The sequence below is a fragment of the Amblyomma maculatum genome, chromosome 4 (assembly GCF_055883805.1).
Source record: "Amblyomma maculatum isolate TAMU_Amacu chromosome 4, ASM5588380v1, whole genome shotgun sequence".
In the NCBI taxonomy this organism is placed as follows: Eukaryota; Metazoa; Arthropoda; class Arachnida; order Ixodida; family Ixodidae; genus Amblyomma; species Amblyomma maculatum.
Genome location: NC_139347.1, coordinates 205,951,429 through 205,976,338, shown reverse-complemented (window position 1 = coordinate 205,976,338; position 24,910 = coordinate 205,951,429). Strand labels below are relative to the sequence as shown.

The 24,910-nt window shown below is 50.0% G+C and overlaps 1 pseudogene; it reads left to right on the top strand.

The window, feature by feature from the left end:
• Window positions 1-7,176: 7,176 nt before the first annotated feature.
• Window positions 7,177-21,770, top strand: LOC146194069 (uncharacterized; annotated as a pseudogene).
• The last annotated feature ends 3,140 nt before the right edge of the window (window positions 21,771-24,910 follow it).

The window sequence follows — 24,910 nt, the reverse complement described above, 5'->3', positions numbered from 1 at the left end:
AGGCGAAAACAATGTTCGATTAAACAAGTCTGCAACAAAAAGGAATTCTCACGGCTTTCTTGTTAGTTGAGGCGTCGAAGGCTGTGTTGATCGGCGGTCGTACAGGTGATGAGAACGATGCGTTGATCGCGGGCTCGCTGAAACAAGACGAGAGAGGCCCGGAAGACTGAATCTTCCCAGAGCGCACAGCCGCGGGTGTACTGCGTTGTCATTTTATACTCTCGGATGGCTATACGCAGTGCCCGAGTCAAGGACGCGCGGTCGCTGCCCCGCCGTCATGTCGAAGCCTGCTCAGAGGAGCAGCGAGATCCCGTGAGTTTCGCTCTATATCTGAGGCAGAAGATCCCGCAACTTTCCCTGTATAGCTGAGGCAGCTTGTGACACAGACTACACTGCGAAAATTCAGTCCTGTACAAGCGATTTGTACAGGAGCAGGAAGCAGTCTTTCGACCTGAAATTTCTTTTAGCACGTGTAATGATGCCTAAAGACCGGAAACCCGAGCATGTTACTTTGTTACCCTGGGCGTTAAATGTCAGCTGGGAGTACAGGTATACACCCAAGTCCCGGATAACATCAGCATGACGTACAAGACTGCCATCTACACTGTAGTTATACAATATTGACTTCTTCCCTCTACTGCAGGAAGTAGCTACCGTTTTGTTGCAGTTGAACGTAGAAGCTTTTCGTGTGGACCAGTCGCATATTGAGCTGTCATCTTCCTGTAACTCGTTGCAGTCTATCGTTACGTCCGGAGAGCGAAAATCTTCAGGTGATAAGCAAACTGTGCTATGTCAGAATATATGACGCAGTCCACAACGCCAATAATAAACAGATTGAAAAGTAAATGCGATAGATTAGACGCCTTCGGTACACCAGTTTTAACAAGATATGCATATGAGAAACATCCGCCGTGAACAAAAATTTCGGCCCATGCAGACACATTCGGCTTGGTATCCGAGGTCAGCCCTCCTGACTGACCGAATTGATCGACGGACGGCGTCAAAAACGCCGCCCCTGTAGATCTGATCAAGTCTGGGATCAGGGCTGGGATCAGGCCTGTCTTTGCAATGAACATCAAATCCAGACATAAAATATTCCTCGCTTTGCATGTCAGCCTTCAGCCACGCCTGTTTTTTTTTCGTTGTTTTTTTTTTTTTTTTTTTTTTGAAAAGTTTGTCGCAAGGCATACGTTCAGAACGGGGGAATGGAATGTAGGAGATATAAAGTTAAAACAAGGAGTGAAGTCTAGTTTCACTAAGGTAGTCGCAGAGATTGGCGGTGTAGTGGTTCTCCATTGTCCACTTCTCGTAGTCACAATCGCGGTTCCACCGCAGGCCCACCTTCATGAGTAGACTGCAGCCGTTGCTGGGCGCGTCCACAACAAGTGACGCACATCACAGATCTCACAGACAGTGAGGGCACTTGTCAGTCACTAGCAGATCTTTTTCACGCCACCGATGACGTACAGATGGGGTCCTAGCCGCCCCTGCCCGAATCCGGCGCACTGATACCTCCTCCTGCCGAGTAAGACTACGGGGGAGAGGGTGCGAACACGGAGGAATGAGAGCGCGTGTTCGTTGGCGCAAAACTTGAGAATCGGAAACGTGGGACAGGAACGGATCTGGGGGAAGAGGGGAAGGTGATGGGTCGCCTGATGTGTAATTGTGCGTCATAGCATCCGCTTGAATATTATGTGGATCGCGAGCATGGCCTCGAAATCCAGTGTATGCGCACAGGACACTTTGAACAGAGCAGATGAATGGACTGTGTTATTTGGAATGTGTGTCGAACGGCCTTAAGCTGTTTAAGGGCAGTGAGAGAGTCTGTGTAAAGATGAACTGCATTGAATGAGGAACGGGCGAAAGGGAATAAATGGCATTGTAAATGGCTTTGAAGTTCCAGTGCCAGAGGGGTGCACGTATCCGCGGCATATGTCACGTGAGTGTTGAGATGCGGATGAGAGGGACTATACACAGAAGTAACTCCTCGCTCTGCAGGCATCGGTATACAATATGCGCCCTTCAGGCAGATGTGCGGGTGGTACCGACGGGGAAGAAATGGGGCGATTGTCCGTGAGCTGGCAGTACGACCATGGAGGTAGTGTCTTTAAACTATGGAATTGTAAAGACTGTTTGCGAGCTCTGTTTTCCAACCGCTGATGAATGAGTCCACTGAGCGTATTTAGTTGGGCGTACTCCTGAAGTGCTGGTATGGGTGTTAGAAGGGGGAGACATGCTATGGCACGCACAGCCTCCCGATTGATAGCCTCAAGCGAGTCCCACTGTATGCAGGTGAGACGTTGAAAATGTGCCTAGTAGATTATCCGCGGCTGGAGGACAGAGCGAACAAGCTGGCGGGCCGTGTGAGCACGCGCGCCACCAGAGCGCATAGCTATGCGACGAATCAGTAAACGTCGCAATCGCAAACCGTGATATTTTCCGACATTTTTGCTTTGCCCCTTAAACCCCGGATGTTTTGGCAGTAGAGGTTGAATGTATTGTGACATTCATTTTCATTATATTTGTTTTCACCGGGCGATGCCAGCCGCATACTATCTCGTAAGTACTACAAAAGGGGGCGGAAAAAGCACCCTTCAGGCCATATTTCGGGGTGTTTGATTTCATCATATCTAGCAGCATCAGCTTGAACACAAAAAGAAGCGGAAATAGTAAATTTGCTCTTGCGTTTTGTGAAACACCCTTGTATCGACCACAGCTTAAAATAATCCACTCACTTCGTCTGTCGCAGTGTCCGGATGAAGTCTTGAAGTCTTTTGAGGATTGTGTATCATTGCGGAGTCAGCACAAGTAAAAGATGCCCAAATGGTAAAAAAAAATCCCAGAGCTCAACACTATTCCACGTAAGGTGCAACGCGCCAATACTCGTTTCCGTAGGCTGATCCCGCGACCAAAACAGTGTGTTTGTAGTGGTGAGTAAGAAATAGCTAATAGTTTTCCTTCGCGATCAAACTATTCGTTTGTCATCAGCTTGATAAATAATTAGAGCCCTGGAGAATCTACATTGGAGTAATGCGAAAGCACGGATGCTGCTGTTGGTTGCTTCTAGTAGCTTAATCCATTTCTTGTTTGTTTGCCCATTTAAATGGGCCTTATACGCCTTATACGCATCATCAGACATACCGTAAAGCTGCGCCCCGACTACTGCGAGGAGCCGAGCCACATCCCCATTTATTCTCCTAGCGTGACGTCCCAAACAGCGAGCGCCCTCTCTCGGCTGCGACACAGCGCCGTGTATGGACTCGCCGCCACCATCTCATGGCGCGAGCTGGGGCTCCGTCTCTCGGTCTGGCGTGACGTCACACGGTCAGGTGAAAGGTCATGTATGGAAGCGCGACGACCCGCCAAAGGCTCGAAGTGCTAGCAGTATTGCTTTTGCAATAAAAACGCTCATATTTTGCCGTAACTATCGATATTTGCAAAATTATATTTTGATAAAAAAAATACCAGAGCTCAACACTATTCCACGTAAGGGGCAACGCGTCAATACTCGTTTCCATAGACTGATCCCGCGACCAAAACAGCGTGTTTGTAGAGGTGAGCAAGAAATAGCTAATAGTTTTCCTTCGCGATTAAACAATTCGTTTGCCACCGGCTTGATAAAAAACGCCAATATTTTGCCGTAACTATCGATATTTGCAAAATTATATTTTGGTTCAATGGGGATCTTGGTCTGAGCTAGTTGGTTCATAGATTTTTTTTTACGAGTTAACACGGCGCAAGAAAAAAAAGGACAACGAGAAGAAAACAACACAGCGCTCGCCCTGTCGTGTGCTGTTTTCTTCTCGTCCGGTTTCTTTGCGCTGTGTTAACTTGTAAAAATATATATTTTGGTGTTGTCTTTTTAGTTACCACAGTCAATCTCGTCGTCTAGAGTTGATGCAAGTACTAAATTTTTTCTTTACTTCCTGCAAGCAAATAATGTATAGAAGGAAAGGCGTACCGCGCTCGCGTCTCATTTCCTCTTCCGCACCTGTCTCCTCAGAAGGCACGTTTGCGGTTTCCTCGCCGCGGTGGTACAGTGGCAAGACGCACGATTACTGTGCCGGAGTTCCCGGGTTGGATCCCGACCGCCGGCGGCTGCGTTTCGATAAAGGCAAAACGGACAGGCGTCCCTGTCCTGTCCGATGTTAGTGCAGTTGTTGTTGTTGTGGCTGTAGGAAAAAGGAAAAGAAAATGCACGGGCCTGCTACTGGCTCTGTAGCTGAGCCACCTCCGCTGCCTCGTGCAGACAGAAGAGAAAACAGAGAAGAAAGAAAAGGAAGAGGGGAAAGAAACACGCGCGCGCCGCAACAACAGCCGTCGTCCACCACCGAAGCGGTGGCGGGTGTAATGACGGCCTACAACAGATAAAAATTCGGTAGTAGGCTAGCCCCTGCCGCTAGTGGTGGTGACCTACCTGCCCGAGCTCCATCAGGGGAGTCGCACGTTAAAGATCCCCAGGTGGTCAAAAGTACTTCGTAGCCCTCCACTACGGTTCCCGTTTCTCTCTGTACACAATCACTCCCACCTCCATTCTAGGTGTCCACCGTGTGGGTGATTCCTCTACCCGAGGGAGACGTAAGGAGGAAGAGGAGGATAAACATTTATTATTTGAGGTGGTGCTTGCAAAACATTTATTGAGGGAGCCAGGGTACATTACAAGGATTGAGGTGGTTCCTGATCCCGGCTGGTGTCTGTCAGACCGTGCCTGGCAGCGACCGCTTCAGACCAGTCAACCAGCATTTTTTGCGCTGTTGGGTCCGAGCTGGAGACCGCGATCTCCCAACCCTCTTGGTCCGTGAGGCCCCATAGGGGCGGTGGCTTGAAATCTTCGCATAAAACATTATGTGATTGAAGGTGGCTCTAGGTGCGCCACATAGAGAGCATGTGGAGTCGTACTGACCCGGGTGTGCCAACGCCAACCAAACTTGGGAGGGAAAAGTTTTGGCTTGTAGCTGTCGCCAGATTATTTGATGGGGTTTTGAAAGAGAAGTATGTGGTGGAGCATGTAAGAGTCGTTGTTCTCGGTAGTGAAGTGTTATATCATGATAGGTGGCATAAGTTACAGTACGGTGTGTATAATGCAGGGTATTCATGGGATTTGGGAAGGAATGCGTCTGCAATTTTCTCCAGGTGACCTCCTGTGCCTTTGTAAGAGATTTGTGTCCGGGAGGGTATAGGGTACGCGTTTGACGTAAGTGTAGTCCAATTTCTTGATAGGAAACCATAGGATAGGAAACCTCGCCGACCTTATGAAGGGCTGAGGTTGAGCTTATCGCAAGGGCGATCGCAGCCTCCTCCGCTTCCTCCGGGTCGTTGGTAATGACCGAACCAGCCGTGAGTTGTTGACCCTGATAATTTACACGTGTCTACGAAAAACGTGTGACAGATAGTGCGCCTTTTTTTTTCCTGTGAACCAATTTTTTTTACATTTCACCATTCCATGTATAAGCATGCAGCTGTCCACATTGGCAGCTCCTTCCAAGTCGACCAGACCAGCTGGTCTCTTGATGTCATTCATACGTTCGGCACATTTTATGATTGCAAAGGAGCTCGATGTCCCAGAGTCAGCTGTCAGGCTCGCTGTGCACGAGGACGGGAGGTACCATTTCTGTGTCATGAGGAGGGCGAAATTGAATGAATTACGGTCCGCGTGTTCGGCTGCATCGACATAGACGACGTCTTGATTGGACTGGTATTGCTTGTGTAGGGCTTTCGCTCTTTCTACGCACCTGTCTGAATGAAATTCAGGGTGCATATTCTTCGGGAGAGGTAGGAATTTCAAGCGAGTTTGCAGGCTTATTGGCAGTGACACTTTGTCAGGTCTTGTTGCGGGGCAACCGATTGAGAGAGCATCAAGGAAAAACCGTCCGGTCGGTGTGTGGGATAGCCGTGGAGGTGGGCGTCTACCAGCTTGCTAAGAGTGTTGTGGACTCCGAGGGCATTGAAGCGCTCCGTGGACGTGCTTATTGGGAGACCAAGTGCGGACTTGAACGCCCGTCTTATAAGGCAATCAACACGTTGTGTTTCTGCTACGTTATGTTTGAGGTAGGGTAGCGCACGGCCGCTCAATGGAGGCGCACTTGGTGCGGCCCGTCGCGTCGCGCCGCAATGGCTGGGGAAGCGCGTATTGGGAGAAGTTACAGTTTCCGCCGTCATTCTCCGCGGGGGCGCCACCACTCCGGGACGAGGCGCCGCCGGCTACCGCCGGCACGGACGGCCAGACGACGCGGAAAGGACTTCGCTCGCTGTTTTGGCGCGTGTTTTAGTTGTTGCTGCTCAGCATGCCTGCGTGGTTCTGCTAGTTCTGCGTGCATGTCATCGGTGCCCGTGTCAACAGCGTCCTAAACGCATGCGTCACTATGCCACGCAACTGCTGTGTGCCGCTATGCACCACGAACTCAAGGAAAGATCCGAAGATCGGTTACCACGAGTTCCCGTGCGATTTACAACGTCGAGCAGCATGGCTGAAAAACATATCTCGGGAGGGCTCGGCCGGAAAAGAAAGCCAGTGGGAGCCGAATGACAGGTCACTGGTATGCTCACTGCACTTCACAGACGACGACTACAGGAAGAACACAAAACTGAAGATCCTGCTTCCATCAGCCGTCCCCTCCGTATTCGCGAACTACCCACATTACATGCAACCAACAAGTTCGCAAAGAACAAAGAGACCTCGAGTTGACCGGTCTGCTGATGGCACAGTTCGGAGAACTCCAGCTGAGCGTGATGGTTCCAGAGAGGATCCAAATGTGAGTGGGTCTCGTCTTTCTGATTGCTACCACAATGTTGCTCCTGAAGTAAGCACGCAAGTGAACATCAAAAGTAACGTGTTGGTGGAGGATGCATGCCAGTCTGCGTTGGAAATCTGTAGCAAAAATGCTCTGCTGGTTGATGAGGCTTATCAGACTGCATTCGATCTCGCGAGCGTGTTGGACGGTGCAAAGAAGGCCGAGAACAGGCTGAAATCAAAAATCGCTCGCCAAGCAAAAGCGCTGCAAAAACTGCAAGCCGAGCACGACAAATTGAAAGAGCGCTTGCAAGGTTATGAAGAAAACAAGGCGGTTCAGGACTTCATGAAGTTACTAAAATCAGCCGAAGCAGGTGAAAAAACAGCTCTCTTCATCAGAAATCAAGTGACCAACTGTTGCATGAAAAAACCTGTTTACAGTGAGCATGTTCTGAGAGAGTGCATACTTTGGAAAGCATGCTCAAGCAAAGGCTACGAGCACGTCCGATCAAGAGGTCTTTTTAAGCTGCCGTGCCGTACCACTCTGCAGAAATATGTTGGTCAGTCAACAGGAGAAGTTGGTGTGACATCTCTCATCAAAGAACGCCTTCGTGTGGAATACGAAAACTTGAGTGTGCCGCAAGAGGCCTACTGTTCATTAATTGTTGATGAGATGTCTATAGCTCAAAAGGTCATATATGACCGGCAAGTCGACAAAGTGTTCGGCCTCGTAGACATCGGCTCTGCAGAGCTCTCAACAACAATCCCTCAGGTGGCAAACCGTCTGTTGTGTTTTGTTTTGAGAGGCTTATCAACATCTTACATCATACCAGTGGGTTATTTTTTCACCCGCTGCCTTAAGAATGATAAGCTTCATTCAATGGCCATGGAAGTCATGCAGTCAGTCGAAGAGGTTGGCTTTCGCATCGCAAGAATTGTTGCGGACAACCATCAAACTAACGTTGCCTTTTTCAAGAGCCTTTCAGAGGAAGGTGCACTTGTACATGCGGTGCCTCACCCTTTCAGAAGTGACCCCCTTTTTTTTGGCGTTTGACCCAAACCACTTGATAAAAAATCTCCGCATGAACTTTCTGGAAAGAGAAATGATGGATGAGGGGCAGGCCATTCGAGGTAGATATTACTTGAAGAAGATTTTTGACATACAATCCCAACTTCTAGTTAAACCTGTAAAGTTCCTCACGCGGGCTCATGTTGAGCCAAGCAACCTTGAAAAAATGAAGGTGCGCAGGGCAGTAGATATATTTTCCCCACCTGTGATAGCCACACTTCAGTTCCTCCAGAGCAACCCTCAGTCCGTCCCTGAAGCGTGTGAGTTTCAAGATAGTTCCGCCACAATCACGTTTATGCAAATGATATCGAAATGGTATGCCTTGCACAACATTGCATCAGTGAAGGCATGGAAGCACCAAGAGGAGCCATTCTATCTGTCAGATGACGAGCGGCTCTCTTGGTTAGAGTTGGACTTTGTTTGCTATATCGAAGACATTCAGGTCCAAGGAGGCACGTCGAAGCAAAGACTAACCAAGGAAACGTACGAAGCAACAATCATGACAACTAGATCAACAGTGGCGCTAATTGAGTACCTGCTTGATCACGTCAAGTAAGTATCTTTACAATAATGTCTTCTGTGCGCCTTACTAGTGCATTGCATCTGACCGAATCTCCTATTTTCAGCTTCCGATACGTCCTAACGCAGGCCCTGAACAGCGATCCTGTAGAATCGCTTTTTAGCAGCCTAAGGGAATTCAATGGCGGGAACGACAGAGTTGACGCAAGGGCTGCAGTTTTCACCTCGGAGAAAATACTGAAGGTACCATTAGCGACAAACGAAAATCAACGGAGATAATACAAATTTTGCCATGCTTTGTGCAGGTTGGCATCTTGCAAGCATCAAAGTCCGCAAATGCACCTATTAACTCTGAGGCGAAGGCAGCTATAAAATTTGGCATTAAAGATTACGAAAGTCGTACCTTGCCCGCTGCCATCACCTCTGCTGCGAGAGAGTTTTCGAGAGAGCTTGGATACATTCATGTGTGGTGTGAACCAGCAGCAGACATAGAGTCAGCACCGATCGCATACTTGGCTGGTTACCTTGCACGTGCATGTGAAGAGAAGGTACGAACACTTTTACAAAATCCCGCCGGGGTGGCGCAGTGGTTACGGCGCTCGACTACTGCTCCCAAGGACGCGGGATCGAATCCCGGCCTCGGCGGCAGCTTTTCGATGGAGGCGAAAAGCAAGGCGCCCGTGTGCTGTGCGATGTCAGTGCACGTTAAAGAACCCCAGGTGGTCGAAATTTCCGGAGTCCTCCACTACGGCGTCTCTCATAGCCTGAGTTGCTTTGGGACGTTAAACCCCCCCAAACCAAACCAAACCATTTTTACAAAATTGCATGAAACATTCTTTTTTTAATTTGGTTGTTGTTTTCAGTGCTTGCCCTGGGGTGAGGGGGGTCTTTATTATTTATATTTAACAAAAGTTTAAAAGTATTCGAGTGCTTACTTTAGAGTGTCATTATTTTTTTATTTGTCCCAATCCTTTGATAAAGGTTTGTGCTCGTTTTCAGGTGCCTTGTGATTCCTGCAAAACCCTGCTGCAGGTAGCAAAGCCAACTGAAGCAATTTATGGAATTATCAAGAATCTTGACGATGGACACCTAAGGTATCCAAAAATGGAGGTAGTTGCCTTGTGCAAGCTTACATGCACCTTTGTTAGCAAAGTGATGAAGTGCCCAGAGGTCAGAAGAAGCAGCAAGTTATGCAACATGTTGGTTTTATCCCTTCTCCTCTATTTTGTGCAATGTCCGGAGTTGATTTGCGAGAGAGGAGACCGCAGTCACACCAAGGACCTCTGCAAAACGTTTTTAACGAAACTGATGCGACCCCTGCTGACCAACTGGGCAGGAAATATAAACCTGACAGTGGAAAAAATAATAATTGCACACAAACCTCTTTCTAGGAAAGTTCTTCGTTTGTAATAGGCTTGGGTGTCCTCTGTGCGTCATGTGGCTTCAAAATAAAAAGAAAAAAAAAATTGCCTAACCTTCGGGCGTCTGGTTGAACTGGTTGTCTCGTGTTGTTTCTTTTGTAAGTTTGTGTTAGCTAGTATATTCAGGTGGTGCTTCTCACTTCAATATTATTTCCAGCGAAAATGGAGGAACACGCTGAACAATAATGCTGAACGCTACGTCCTGAATTGCGAGTTTCCACAAAGTGCACGCTGAATAAATGGCCCCAAACTTTGTCATGAGTTCAAGATTGCAATATGTTATATTTTATTACAGCGGTTTAAACGCCCGTAACTAAATGGGTGCCCACTCGGCGAGGCGCACTGCTTCTTCGATTCTCGTTGTAAACGGGTCCACGTCTAACTTGGAAAAGCGCTTTCATGGTGACATGCCGCTATCACCTTATCAATAACAAATTTGCACGTGGCATCACCATAATGTGTGAAACGCAGCTCATAAATCTTAAAATGATCCAGCGCCGCTCGCTCGGACGCCTAAACGAAAGCACAGGCACGGCCGCTGCGCGCAGCTCTCCGCCTGGACTTGTCCCGGAGCGGTGGCGCCGCGGCGGTGGCGATGAGAACTAGGCGCAATACGGCTCTTTCGGGAGACGCGACGGGCCGCACCCAAGTGCGCCTCCCCATTGAGCGGCCGTGGGTAGCGTGTAGGTAATTCTACTAGTGACAAATGCCTGGACCAGGCGGACGAGAACAGTTTCCTTCATACGCGAATACCGGTTAGCGATTCGACGTATGAGGTGCACTGTCTCAGAGACGCTAGCCTTGAGGCGATAGAGGGGCTCCGTGTTTCGGCCGTTGTTCTGAATGTAAACTCCAGGAACCCGTATTATGGACACCTCCGGTATAAGTTGTCCCTTAACGTGTACCCGGATTTGGGCATGGCCCCCTGTGCCTGGTTTACCACGCATGAGCAGAAGTTCTGATTCTGTTGGGGAGCAGGACAGACCCGCCTTCTCTACGCATTCGGTAACGATGTCCACTGCTAGTTGTAGGGTTTCTTCTACTTCTGCGTCATTTCCTGATGTGACCTACAACGTTATGTCGTCGGCGTATAACGTATGGGACAGATTGGGTATACGGTTCATTTCGTCCGGGAGTGATAAGAGGGACAAGTTAAAGAGGAATGGGGACAACACGGACCTCTGTGGGGTTCCGCGGTTGCCAAGTGATATAGTGTCAGATTTGACCCTAGCGAAAAAACTGTAGGAGTCACAATAACCTCATAGAGATTTCTCATACTAAACTCATACAAATATCATAAACCTCATATATTTCTCATACGTTGAATATTTGTACGAGATGATATGAAATTTGTACGAGTTTAGTATGAGAACTCTGTATGAGGTTATTGTGACTCATAGCTATTTTTCCCTAGGGGAGGGTTACAAAATTTATTTCGGCTGTTCGACCTGTGAGGATGATGATGAAAACATGTATTGAAAGCCACATTGGCTTAGATTAAGGGAGAAACTCTGTTTCGCAGTTGAAGGTCCTCGGATCGGGATTTATTAAGTGGAGGTTGTTAAGTATAGCTGCATGTGCTACATTATCGAATGCCTTGGCTACGTCTAGACCTAGGATAGCCAATGGACAGTTCTATTATGTGATGGGAAAGTTGCAACATGACATTTAGTGCTGAGAGTCGAGAACGGGAGCCCAACATTGTGAGTGGCAGGAGATGGTGATCCTCGACATAGGTGTGGAGGCGATTGAGGATAACATGCTCTAATAGTTTTCCTATACATAATTTTAAAGCGATGGACATGAGATTTTCAAGGGATAGCAGTTTGCCCGGTTTAGGTATGAATATTACCTTCGCATGCTTCCATGCTGCAGGAATTCGGCCTTCCATCTAGAATTCACTGTGTAATTTGTAAGTGCTGTGTAATTGGCACATCGTCCAAGTTTCGTAGATATTGATTGGTAACACCGTCCGCACCGGGGGCAGAGTTTACGCGAAGCTGTGTTTGAAGAAGCGTACTTCGGCCTCAGTGATGGTGGCGTCAAGTTCTGGATTTGCGGGCTTCGCATACGTTGGAAGGGTGACCGAGGGATGGGAGCTTATGTGTATGGTTTGCAGGTCTCGGAGATCTCCGTCGGTTCTCAGGTATTTGTGCATTAGGGTTGCCAGGCTGCCTAATTGGGTAGATTTGGAGTTGGCTGGGTCAGGAAGGTACCGCAGTAAGTTCCAAGTGCGAGCAAGGCCTAACAGCCCTTACATTATCACATACCTGTCCCCATTGTTGGTGGGCTAGCTTTAAGGTGTACTCCTCAAAGCGTTGGTCAAGCTGCGCAATTTTCAATTTCAGAGCGCGGTTGTGCCTCTGAGACTTCCAGCGTGATTGGATTGAATTTCGGGCCTGCCACAGGTACAGGAGGTGTTTGGTGTTGTTTAGTTTATTTCTTCTGGGGTCACCTAAGTGTGGTGGGTAATATCCTCTCGAAGGGCGTCAACCCACTCGCCCAGGTTCTCGATTGTGGATGGTGCTGTTTGGTCATGGAAGGTGCCGAATCTGTCCCAGTCAGTGAGGAGAGTTATTGCCGTTTTCTTCGGTAAGATTCAGAGGTAACAGTAGTAGATATAAGGAAGTAATCATTACCGAGGTTTTTCCCTTTATTGTTCCGCTATTCTACATGTATATTTCGGCAGAAAGTAAGGTCGGGGGTTGTATCTACTGAGACACTGTTACCCAACTGGGTCGGAGTATGTGAGTAACGAGCGTGAAGCCCAGCTATTATAAAAGTAGCCATAAATGTTTGCCCTTGGCGCTGTCCTTGCGATAGCCCAAGCTGTGTGGGGTGCCTTAAAATCTCCTACGATAATTACCCGTGGTGCTGTGCGAGAAGAGAGACCCAAATTTGTGTCGTCGTTCTCGTGGAGAGCTATATAAATTTAAGATAAAATGCTTGGATGGTCCTTGTTTGTGGCAAAAGCTCTATGAGAACGTGGTCTATGCAAACACTTTCGATTGTATGTTGGATCGCTGTAAGATTGCGTTGAATTAGGAGGGTGGTGTTGAAATTTGCGGCGCCAGGTACCCTGGAAGTTCTGTGGCACCATGCGTCTCCTGTAGGGCGAGTATATCTGGAGGAGCGGAGGATTCTTGAATGAACTGTTGGAGATTCCCCCGTTTCCGGCGGTATCCCCTGCAGTTCCATTGCCAGATCGTATAGGTTTGGCGGGGAGCCATAGTGTAATTTAGCGGGGATGAGGAGGGGTTTCGCTGGAGCTGAGGCCGGCGGGCGGTCGTATGGCTTCGTTCTATTTTCCATCACGGGAGCGTGCGCTGAACCTGCCCTGGAGGCAATGCGGGTTTTAGGGCTGCTTATTATCAACAAGAGTGTGAACGCCGCAGCGATCACCAAGCTTCGAACGGTGTGCGAATAGGTCATCCACAGATCACAACCAAGAACAGTATGCAAGAAGAAGATACCTCCGGTCTAAACCCCCTGGACGTTGTCATTCGAACTGCTTATAAGAAGGCACTCGGGCTACCCATGAAAGCATCTACGCAGCGTCTGTTACAACTGGGGGTTATAGAATACGGCTGATGAACTGATTAGCGCCCATCTTACAAGCCAGGTAATGCGACTGGCCACAACTAAGACTGGTCGCAGGGTCGTAGAAAATATGAACATTTGCTCTCCACGACAAGTGGCTGGGAGACAAGATATACCTCAAGAGGGGAAGAGCAAATTCCTTACGCTTACGCTCCCCAAAAACATGCACCCGGAACATCATCATGCTAGACGAGTGGCGAGACGCAAGATGGACGAATCCTATTCAAGAGAAGAAGGAGCCTTCTTCGTGGACGCTGAGGGGCCTGCAGCGGGGATATAAACAATATCAGTGATGCACCAAATGCAGGTCGTGGACGGGCTTTCAGTTCGTAACGGGGATACGCAGACTATGGAGGAAGTTGCGATAGCCCTAGCCGCAACACACTCCGCATCGAAATACATAGTTACAGATTCTATATGCGTGGCAGAATCACGCCGCTAGCCAGCAAAATTCTGAGTCAATGTGGGACTTCAGCAGCACGGAAGGAGCTAATATGGGTACCAGGTCACCAGGAGGTTGAAGGAAATGAGCACGCACAAGCTTTGGCCCAAGCTTTTGTTCCCTGGAATCCTTCTACGTTCTCACTTTGCTAATTTAGGGTCCCCCTCTCTGGTAACAACATATTCAGAGATATTACAGCATTTGCGCCTTGAAAGGCAGACATTCCATCGGCTTCCACTAATCAAGCTGAATCTGCTGATAACAGAGTTTCATCTGTAAGTCCAGATTTCACCATCTTCTGGCCGTTCGCAGATCCGAAGCGGAGAACGCCGCGCTAAGCCTGGCAGCTTCGGGCCATCGGCCCGACGAAACGCTGCTCAAGCTCACGCGGGAGCCTCCAAGGATGGCTGCTGACAACGCAGCGGCATCGACCGGAGCCACGACACCGACTTAAGAGACAAAATACGAAGAGAACGCTACCAACGACTCACAGAAGACACTCGACAGCGGAGGATGGTTCGTCGCAAAATACCACAAATCGAGGCTGACTGCCGTTCCGGAGACCGGGATCGAAGCGGCAGGCAAACCACCACCGAGCCAGCCCAAACAAAAGGAAAATCTTATTCGCAAAGGCAAACTACCTCCACTGCCGAAAGCAGACTTCAAAATCATTATTATGGAAAAATTATGGCCAAGCTAGACTCACACAGTGGGAAGCCTATAGAAAGACCAGGCCGGAGTCCGAGGATACAGAGATCAAGGACATTAAGGATTGGGCAGAGGGTATCAAATCCGACTGGGAAAAAGTCACTAAGAAGGTCACTCTCACCAACAAAACGCCCAACGTGGATAAACATCTCTTACACCTCTGGGATGCTAGACGGGGGTTGCTAAAGAAATGGAAAAGGCAGAAGCACAACAGAAAGCTCAAACTAAAGATCGCCGAGGTCACAAAACAAGCCGAAGAATATGCGATGGAGCTCTAAAAACGGGACTGGGACCAGAAATGCAACGATCTACAGGGGACTCTAGGTTTGGCCAAGACGTGGGCATTGTTAAGGGCTCTCATAGACCCAACTAAGACCAAATGTGAAAGCCATAAGACAATCCAAAGGATCGCGCACCAATTCCAAGGTACAGACCGGGAACTGCTAGAGAACATCAAGCAGCGATACATCGGTGACGAAACGGGCGCCGACTACAGCTCGCCATACACGGGAGAAGCAAATCCCACTCTTGACGAACCCATTACTATAGAAGAAAGACACGCTGTTATGTCTGCCACAAAAAACACCACCCCAGGCAAGGATGGCATTACCAACGCCATGATTAGGAACTTGGAAGAGAATTCAATCCACAGATTTACTGAATTCATCAACACACACTGGGAGCAGGGGACCATCCCGAAGGACTGGTCTCATGCAGAAATAGTAATGATTCCTAAATCCGGAAAAACTCCCAGCCTGGAAAATCTACGACCCATTTCATTGGCGTCATGTTTGGGAAAGGTATACGAAAGAATTGTGCTTCAGAGGTTGCAGACCCACCTGGAGGACAATGACCTCATGCCGCACACTATGTTCGGATTCTGAAAACATCTATCAACACAGAACATCCTCCTGCAGATCAAGGAGGAGGTGCTTAACACGGTCCCGAAATAAGATAAGATAAGATAAATTGGTTCACAGGAAGGGAAAGGCGCAGTAACTGTCACACTTGCTCTGTGGACACCCGAACCGCGCCGTAAGGGAAGGGAGGAAGGTGGGAATGAAAGTGGAAAGAGAGAAAGAGGAGCCGTAGTGGAGGGCTACGGAGTAATTTCGACCACCTGGGGATCTTTAACATGCGCTGACATCGCACAGCACACGACGCAAACATCTTGCTCGCGCTCGACCTCAAAGCGGCATTCGACAATGTCAGTCACAGGGCAGTGCTAGACGGGCTCTGCAACTTAGATTGCGGGTAGAGAATACACAGCTACGTGAAAGCCTTCTTGAGTAACAGAACCGGCCCCGCCGGGGTGGTGCAGTGGTAAGACGCCCGACTACTGTGCCGGAGTTCCCGGGTTCGAACCCGACCGCGGCGGCTGCGTTTCGATGGAGGCGAAACGAAGAGGCGTCGTGTGCTGTGCGATGTCAGCGCACGTTAAAGATCCCCAGGTGGTCGAAATTACTCCGTAGCCCTCCACTACGGCTCCTCTTTCTCTCTGTCCACTTTCATTCCCACCTTCCTCCCTTCCCTTACGGCGCGGTTCGGGTGTCCACAGAGCAAGTGTGACAGTTACTGCGCTTTTCCCTTCCTGTGAACCAATTTTAGTAACAGAACCGCCACCATTGGAATAGGCGGCATCAGAACAGACACCTTCCCGACCCCCAAAAAGGGAACACCGCAAGGCTCAGTGATATCCCTATGCTCTTTAACATTGTTATGATCGGCTTAGCAAAAAAACTCGAAGAAATTGAAGGAGCCAGACATGCTATCTATGCTGATGACATCACGATCTGGGTGACCAGGGGATCCTTAGGAGAAAAGCAAGACTGTCTGCAGAGAGCAGCAGACGCTGTCAACGCATACGCTCGACATTGCGGCCTTGAATGTTCTCCGGAGAAATCTGAGGTGCTCAGAGTCCACAGAAGAGGGTACGATCTGCACAACTCCATAGACATCCACATAAGGGAAAAGAAGATCCCGGAAGTGTCGCAAATAAAAATCCTAGGCATGCGGATACAAAGCAACTGCCGTTTAGATCAAACAATCAGGCAGCTAGCAAGTACCACCACGCAGATCACGCGAATGATAGCAAGAATCTCCAACAGAAGACGAGGCATGTCCGAGGAGGACACATGTAGGCTAGTACAGGCCCTCGTTGTAAGCCGAATTGTATATGGCGTCCCCTACCAAATTCCGCTCGAACAGGAAAAAGAACAACTGGAGGCAATCCTGAGGAAATCCTACAAATGCGCTCTCGGACTACCGGTCAACACCTCGACCGAAAAATTCAATAAACTGGGCATAAACAACACAGTGCAAGAGCACATCGAGGCCCACCTTCTCGCGCAGAAAATAAGACTCATGCAGACGCAAACGGGAAAGAACACGCTAAATATACTGGGCATGAGAGATGCTTGCACATAAATAAATACCACGGGGAGCATACCGAAGGAGATAAGAGAGATCATTAAGGTCAACCCGATTCCGAAAAACATGCATCCGAAAATATACAAGGCCAGAAGAGAGGCAAGATCCGAGGCACACGAAAGAAGCCTCGCAGGGAAAAAAACATATTGTACGTCGACGCGACCACATACAAAGAACAACGCGGAGCGGTAGCCAGTGTGGTTGATCACCAGCTTAAAAAAGTCAACTGCGCCTCGATCAAGAGCAACAACATTCTCGAGGCGGAGGAAGCGGCAATCGCTCTCGCTATCACCCACCAGGGTGAGGAGGCTACCACAAAAATAATTACGGACTCGCAAGAAGCATGCAGAAGGTATAGCAGCGGACGCATATCCACTGTGGCCATCCGCATACTCAAGGCAAGAAAAATCAGCTTTTCGAGATGCTTCATAACGTGGACACCAGGCCATGAGACTGTCAAAGGTAACCAACGTGCCGACGCCAATGCCCGAGCATACGCCAACCGGGGGGCGCACAACGACGGGGAACAGGACGCAGTCACTAGACGCTATGGAGCCATCCTTGAACATCAAAGATCATCTATCCACCTCCCCACGAATACATCAATAGAGAGCAGTCGGTTGCCTGGAGACAGCTACAGACTAACACATACCCCAATCTGAGTCTACTCAGTAAAATCCACCCCACTACATATGAAAATAAATTCCCACTATGCGGAGAACCCCCTAGACTCTACCATGTTACATGGGCCTGTCAAGAAACACAGGTAGCACCAATAAACACCACACCAACACCGGAGCAGTGGGAGGCTGCGCTGTCCTGCTCGACGCCTGACGACCAGCTCAAGCTGATTGACAGAGCGCGCAAGACGGCACAGGCCACTGGGGCCCTGGACTGAGGGCCCCACCCACGCCGGGAGAATTCCCTTTGTGTAAATAAAGTTTTTCATTCATTCATTCATTCATTCATTCATTCATTCATTCATTCCCGAAGGCCGCTAAGGGTTTTAGTAAATCAGAAGAGTGCCACCTTCGAAGGTTACAAACTATGTCATTTAATAATCCAGCAACACTTCACACTATTGAGTCCGAATCCTTTTCGGCGCAGTGCAAATTTTGTGGCCAGAAGGCAAACTTATGTAGTATGGGCTTGTCAACAAAATATTGATATAATAAATCAGCCAACGTGGGAAGGCTGGGAGGCGGCCCTGTCCAGCCCAGACCTCAAGGAATAACAAATCCTCGTCGAAAGCACGGGCAGTGGCTTTTACTAACAGTGTCTCGGACTAGGGACCGGATCAGCCTTCCCTTGGCTTTCAATAAACGTTCTCATCATCATCATCATCGTTGCTCGAGGTCAGTTACCTTATTTTCGAGGCGATCTAGCCGCGTGCAGAACACTGTACCGCGAGCATAGCTGCTGGATTTGCTACAAAATGGGCTGTACGATTTGTTGGGTTCGTTGTTGCGCTTCCTGGTGTATTTGTTGTATCTGAAGTTGCGTTTGTTGCCCGAGTTTTGCGAACGCGGTTTTTAGCGTTGCTATTTCCGAGACGGAAGGCGTCGTACTAAGGGTCATCCCTGCTTTATGTTTCGGTAGTGGAGCGTCATTCAGTGATTGATCCTTTGGGGAGGAAGGAGAGGGTATATTGGGGGTCACTGTCGAGGGAGTTTTGTTTTGTGACTTTATGGCAGAAAACGCAAGACACACACGCAGCGAGCCGTGAAACAAACATCTTCATCTCACTGAGGTAGGACTGATGGCAGGTCCGTCCATGCAGATGCGGGGGTCAGGGGGTCGTCGTCGGGAGAGCAGCTAGGCAGCGGGCAGCAAGAAATCGGAAAGCGAAGAAGAGAGAAGAGGAAGCGAGCGCCGGCCCTCCTCGTTTTATGGGGTCCGAGCGGGGACTGGCTTCCCCGTCGACGGGAGAGGAGAGGGACAGTGGGGAGGTCTACAGGGAATGCCGGGAAGCGCGCGCCCTTGAAATCTGCTGGCGCGCTGCGCTGCTCTTGCTTAGAGCACGGCCCCATAACCGATTACCAAGAGTTTCGTGCCTCTAGGCAATGTTACCGCCCTCATCCGAAAGGCGTACAAGGCCGCCTTCTGCTAACCCCGTTACACCTCCAATGAATGCCTTCTTCACATGGGTATCCATCATCTACCCTCTCTTGCGGCAACGTCTTTGCTCGCATCCATCTCAACCTCCGGTCACTGCTCTACACAGCATACACTTCCCCCTGAGATTGATTGATTTATAGGAAGGGAAAGGAGCGGTAACTGTCTCACTTGTTTTCTGTGGACACCGCAACCGCGCCGTAAGGGAAGGGAGGAAGATGGGAGTGAAAGTGGAAAGAGAGAAAGAGGAGCCGTAGTGGAGTGCTACTGAGTAATTTCGACCACCCGGGGATCTTTAACGTGCGCTGACATCGCACAGCACACGGACGCCTCTTCGTTTCGCCTCCATCGAAACGCAGCCGCCGAGGTCGGGTTCGAACCCGGGTACTCCGGCACAGTAGTCGGGCGTCTTACCACTGCACCACCCCGGCGGCGCGAACCTTCCGCTGCCTCGTGCGGACAGAAGAGAAAAATTACAAGAGTTCAACGCTGCTGAACCAAATATCGAGCGAAAGCATCAGCTGCGGGGGACCGAACATTCTTCTCTTTTCTTCTTCCTCAGCCCACATATAAAACCCCGCTTTAACCGAGCCGTATAAACGCACCATAGTGGCCTATAGGGGTAACGTGAATGCCAGAGACTTAGCAGGGTGGTTCTGACTAGTGAGGCTGACGGCGTGAGCCAGGGCCCGATTTATCCAACTGTATGACGTCACTTTATCTGTAGCGCTCCTTGCGGAAGGAGCGGGAGTTAGGCCGCCGTTGGTGTGCACCACCTCGCATGGCTGACGGCGCGAGTTGGGCCCCCGGTTTTTGCGGCAGATGGCATGATGTCACTCCATCTGTAGCGCTCCTCGCGGAAGGAGGGGGAGTTAGGCCACGTTGGTGTGCACCGCCTCGCATGCGAGACGGCGCGCGTTGGGCCCCCAGTTTTTGCGGCAGATGGCATGACGTCACACCAGGGGTGAAGCTAAAGGTCAAGCGTATGCACCGCCTCGCTACGCTGAAGGCTTGAAAGTGCAAGTAAAACTGATTGCTTTATAGGAAGGGAAAGGCGCGGTAACTTGAAAGTGCAAGTAGTAGGGCAAGTTGTGGCTTTAGGACGAAGGAAAAGAAAATGCACGGGCCTGCTACTGGCTCTGTAGCTGAGCCACCTCCACTGCCTCGTGCAGATAGAAGAGAATATAGAGAAGAAAGAAAAGCAAGAGGGAAAGAAAGACGCGCGCCGCAACAACAGCCGTCGTCCACCACCAGCGGTGGCGTGTGCAATGACGGCCTACAACAGATAAAAATTCGGTGCCAGGCCAGCCCCCGCCGCAAGCAGCGGTGACCCATCTGCACCAGCCCCATCAGGGCAGAGCCTGTATAACCGCTGCGTCTAGTAGTGCAAGAAGTATTGCTTTCGCAATAGGAGGGGAGGTGGTGAAGGGTGACAGTGCCTGGCTCTACAGGGCTGGGACGGTAGACCAACGCCGCTTGCGGCGGGGGCTAGCCAGCCACCAAATGTTTATTTGTTTTAGGCTGTCATTGCACCCGCCACTGCTTAGGTGGTGGACGACAGCTGTTGCTGCGGCGCGCGTCTTTCTCTCCCTCTTCTTTTTCTTTCTTCTCTATTTTATTGCGAAAGCAATACTACTTGCACTACTATAGAGAAGAAAGAAAAAGAAGAGGGAGAGAAAGATGCGCGCCGCAGCAACAGCTGTCGTCCACCACCTAAGCAGTGGCGGGTGCAATGACAGCCTAAAACAAATAGACATTTGGTGGCTGGCTAGCCCCCGCCGCAAGCGGCGTTGGTCTACCGTCCCAGCCCTGTAGAGCCAGGAACTGTCACCCTTCACCACCTCCCCTCCTATACCTAAGCATCCAGAGCACCATGTCGCTCGCCGCAAGGCACGCGCAAAAGCTCTCCACAAACACTATGGCTTCCAACCAGAGACCTTTTACGCAGACGCTGCCTCATACCCCTTCCGCCCTGCGTTCGCTCTCAACGCTGTCTCCAACTCTCTGCAACTGGTCTCGGCCGGAACTAGTCTTCATTCCCCTTCCCTGGAGACGGAGGAGGCTGCGATTGCCCTCGCCATACCTACTACCCGTGCTACCACTATTTTTACCGACTCTAAATCCGCCGTGAGGAACTTCGCCCGTAGTCGAATCTCTAGACCAGCCTTCCGGTTCCTCGCCTCTTTCCCCCCACCCGACCATTCTATTCAATTAATATGGGTGCTCGCTCTTATGCTCGAGGATACGTCAGCCAAGCAGGGACTGTCACCGCTGGAGAAATGCTCGCGGACGCATGGTATCGATCACGAAATCTCTCTGCATTACCGTGATCAACAAACCATCTAACCTCCTCCTCATAAATCTCTGACTAAGCTACAACAGGTAACGTGGCGCCAGCTTCAGTCCCGCACATTCCCATCCCCTCCTTTCTTAGCTTTTTACCTTCCAGTGCTGTTCTCACCACAGTGCACCCTGTGTGGGGCACCTAAAGCTGATTTCGGACATATTGTAATTAAATTCTCGGAATTTCACCCTCCAGCCACTTGCCAAATTAGCCTGGTCAAGAAGCCAGCATCCATGGACTGTGTCGAAGAGGCGAGCTACCTGTCTGTCCCGGCGAAGGGAAAGGAGACTGCGAAAAGGATGAAAGAGCCCGGTGGCATCAGTGGAAGTGGTTATGGAAAAACGGAGAGCATCTTTATAAAGACTGTGAAAAGCCGTTGCAAGCGTGTCTAGCTGGCTCTGGGTGAATGAAGGATATGGTGTGAAGTAAAGGAATTATTTAAGAGCCAGCGTGAGAGCCAGTCGACAAGCGTGAGCTTCCCTCCGGCCGGAGGACCGTTTCACAACTCGGCGAAGTAAATGGGTGATAGACTGACAAGTAGAAACAGCCACATGGAGAGCCTAGGCATTCTTGGTGGCATGCAAAGGTTTGCCAGGAACGCGACATGGAGAAACTTTAAGGATTGAGGAGCCGCCCAAGGTTGGGGAGATCAGTGAGTTGCGAGCTCGTTGATATGCGGTGTGAGTTAAAATCAGGAGTGCTGACTTCCCGGGCGCGTGAGAAAGGCCGGCATAGTCAAGAAACGAAGAAATGGTATCCAATATCTGCTGAATGGGGCCTTGAACATGGCCAGGAGATCCTCGCGAGCACCACAGTGTGATGTCGTCGGTATAAAAAAAGTGCTTAAGAACAGCAATAGACGATAACAGAACAGCGAGAGGAGCCATGGCGATATTAAAAAGGGTAGGTGAAAGAACGGCACCCTGTGGAGTACCGCAGGTGAGACGGCGGGCTGTAGAAGTAACGTCCAATGATCGAAAACGAGCCTCGCGATTAGAAAGAAAAGCTCGAACTTAGTTATACATGCAGGACCCGCAGTCGGTACTGGAAAGGCCGGTCAGAATATGGTCATGGGCGACACAATCGAATGCCTTGCTGACATTGACTGTGAGCAGGGTGTGAAGCTGAGAGCTATACGACAGGTGAAGAAAGTATGCTGAAGTATGAGATGAGGAAAAGGTCCTATGCCGACACGCGAGGGCGAAAACCAATGAGGGTATGAGGGAGCGAATTCGAAGCCTCCAAATGCCGGCTGTAGCTTAGTGAGCGCTATTTTTTCCATCGTCTTGCCGATGCAGGTCAAAAAACTGGGCCTGAGATTGAAAGGGCTGGAGGCTTGCCAGGTTTAGAAATGAGAGAAACAAGTGAGGAGGTCCAGCAAGATGGCAGAGAACCTTCTTTCCAGGCGGTGTTATAGAGGTTGAGAAGGTGCTCTTTTGCGTTATCGGGAAGATGCGAAAAACGGAGTGATTTCATCTTCACCGGGAGCCGACAGAGTGGCGTTAGCAAGAAGTGCAGTTTCAAGCTCGCGAAGTATAAAAGGGGCATCGGGGTCATTACTCGCACAGCCTGCATAATCAGGGTAAAAAGGGGACAGAGCGGGTGAGAGATGAAGGTCTACAAGGGTTGTGAAAACCTTTTCAGGAGACTGTGGCCAGGGCTTTGCAGGGGTGGTACGAAGGAGGGTTCGAAAAAGGCTCTAGGATAAAGTTTTTATGAAGCGCCGTGTAAAGATTGTTACATAGGGTATTCCATCGAGAATCCTGAAGCGTAGCACAATATGCCACGATATATTCTCGCAATTTTGAAAGGGATGCAATTGGAGATTGCGGGTCTCCAGTCTGGCTGTTCGGAGAAGCTTTCTGCGATGCTTCCATAGCCTGATGAGATGAGGGTCGGCGTCAGAAGTGGGATATGCAGCGCTCTCCGTGCGAATAGAAGACGACGTTGCTCGGAGAATGGCATTAGTCCACTCCTCATAGGACGTGAAGGAGGCAGAGGAGAGAACGAAAGGCATGCCAGTCGGTATGCCGTATGCGCTGCCTTCGAATGCGTAGCTTTCGCAGCGTTTCACCTGTTGAGTATGCTTTCGTTGCTTTTCATCCTATTGTTGTTCTTACAAATGTGGAAAGAAATGAAAGAAACTGCACAGGCCTGCTCTGTAGCTGAGCCACCTCCGCTACCTCGTGCGAACAGGAGAAAGAAAGAAAACGAGGGAGAGAGAAAGACGCGCGTCGCAACAGCCGTCATCCGCCACCGAAGCGGTGACGAGTGCAATGACGGCCTTCAGCAGATGCAACCACCTGTGGCAGGCTAGCCCCTGCCTCAAGAGGCGGGGACCTACCAGTCCCAACCTCGTAGGACCAGGAGCAACCAGCCTCTTTCTTCCTTCATCGTCTTTCCCTTACTTCACTGCACGCTTCGAGTGTACCCCAAAAGTGAGACAGTTACTTTCCCGACATACTAAATCCGTACTGCCAACTGTGCGGCGAGCCTGCCACCTTAGACCATATAACCTGAGACTGCGCAAAGGATCTGCCTCCGGCAGATCTTGTACCATCTCCCTCGCTGGAACACTGGGAAGCTGTTCTCGCCTACCGGGAATCAGACGTCCAGTACCGCGCCTCGGCAAGAGCGCAAGAGGTCGCTGACAGACTTAAACTGCCAGCCACCTGGAGCAGCTGAATGCTACTCAAGGCAAAAACCATCTAACGCCGGTAAATAAAGTTTTTTTTTCACTCTCTCTACTGTCCATTTCCTAAAAAAAATAGATTTTCACTTTTACAGATGACGTCAATGCCATCCTACCCTACTACCCCCGATCACTCTTATAGTGTTATCTTAACACTCACTAAACTGCATATTGAACGAAGAGAAATAAAGAAGCGACGTGCAGTTAACAAGCGCGCTACAAATAATACAGGTTTCAGCTCTGTTAATGGATCTCACAGCAGGCTAACATAACCCACACACGTTTCCGGTTATGTTCGCTGCGCTTCCTAGTTCTATATCCAATAGCGATTCGACTACTGTGCCGTAGCCCCCGGGTTTAATCCCGACCGCTGGCGGCTGCGTTTCGAAGCAGGCGAAACGAAGTGGCGTCCGTGTGCTGTGCGATGTCAGTGCAAGTTAAGATCCCCATGGGGTCGAAATTGCGGAGCCCTCTCTTACTTCACCCCTTACTCTCTTCCCGCTTTCTCTCCCACGTTCCTCCCTTCCCTTACGGCAGGGTTCATCATCATAATCAGCCTGACCAGAGCGAGGGCCTCTCCCATATTCCTCCAATTAACCCGGTTCTGTGCTATACTGCATCCACTTGACCCCTGCGAACTTAGCCTCATCCGCCCACCTAACTTTCTGCCGCCCCCTGCTACGTTTTCCTTCCCTTGGAATTCAGTTTGTTACCCTAAGCACGGCCGCTCAATGGAGGGGCACTTGGTGCGGCCCGTCGCGTCGCGCCTCAATGGCTGGGGAAGCGCGTATTGGGAGAAGTTACAGTTTCCGCCGTCATTCTCCGCGGTGGCGCCACCAC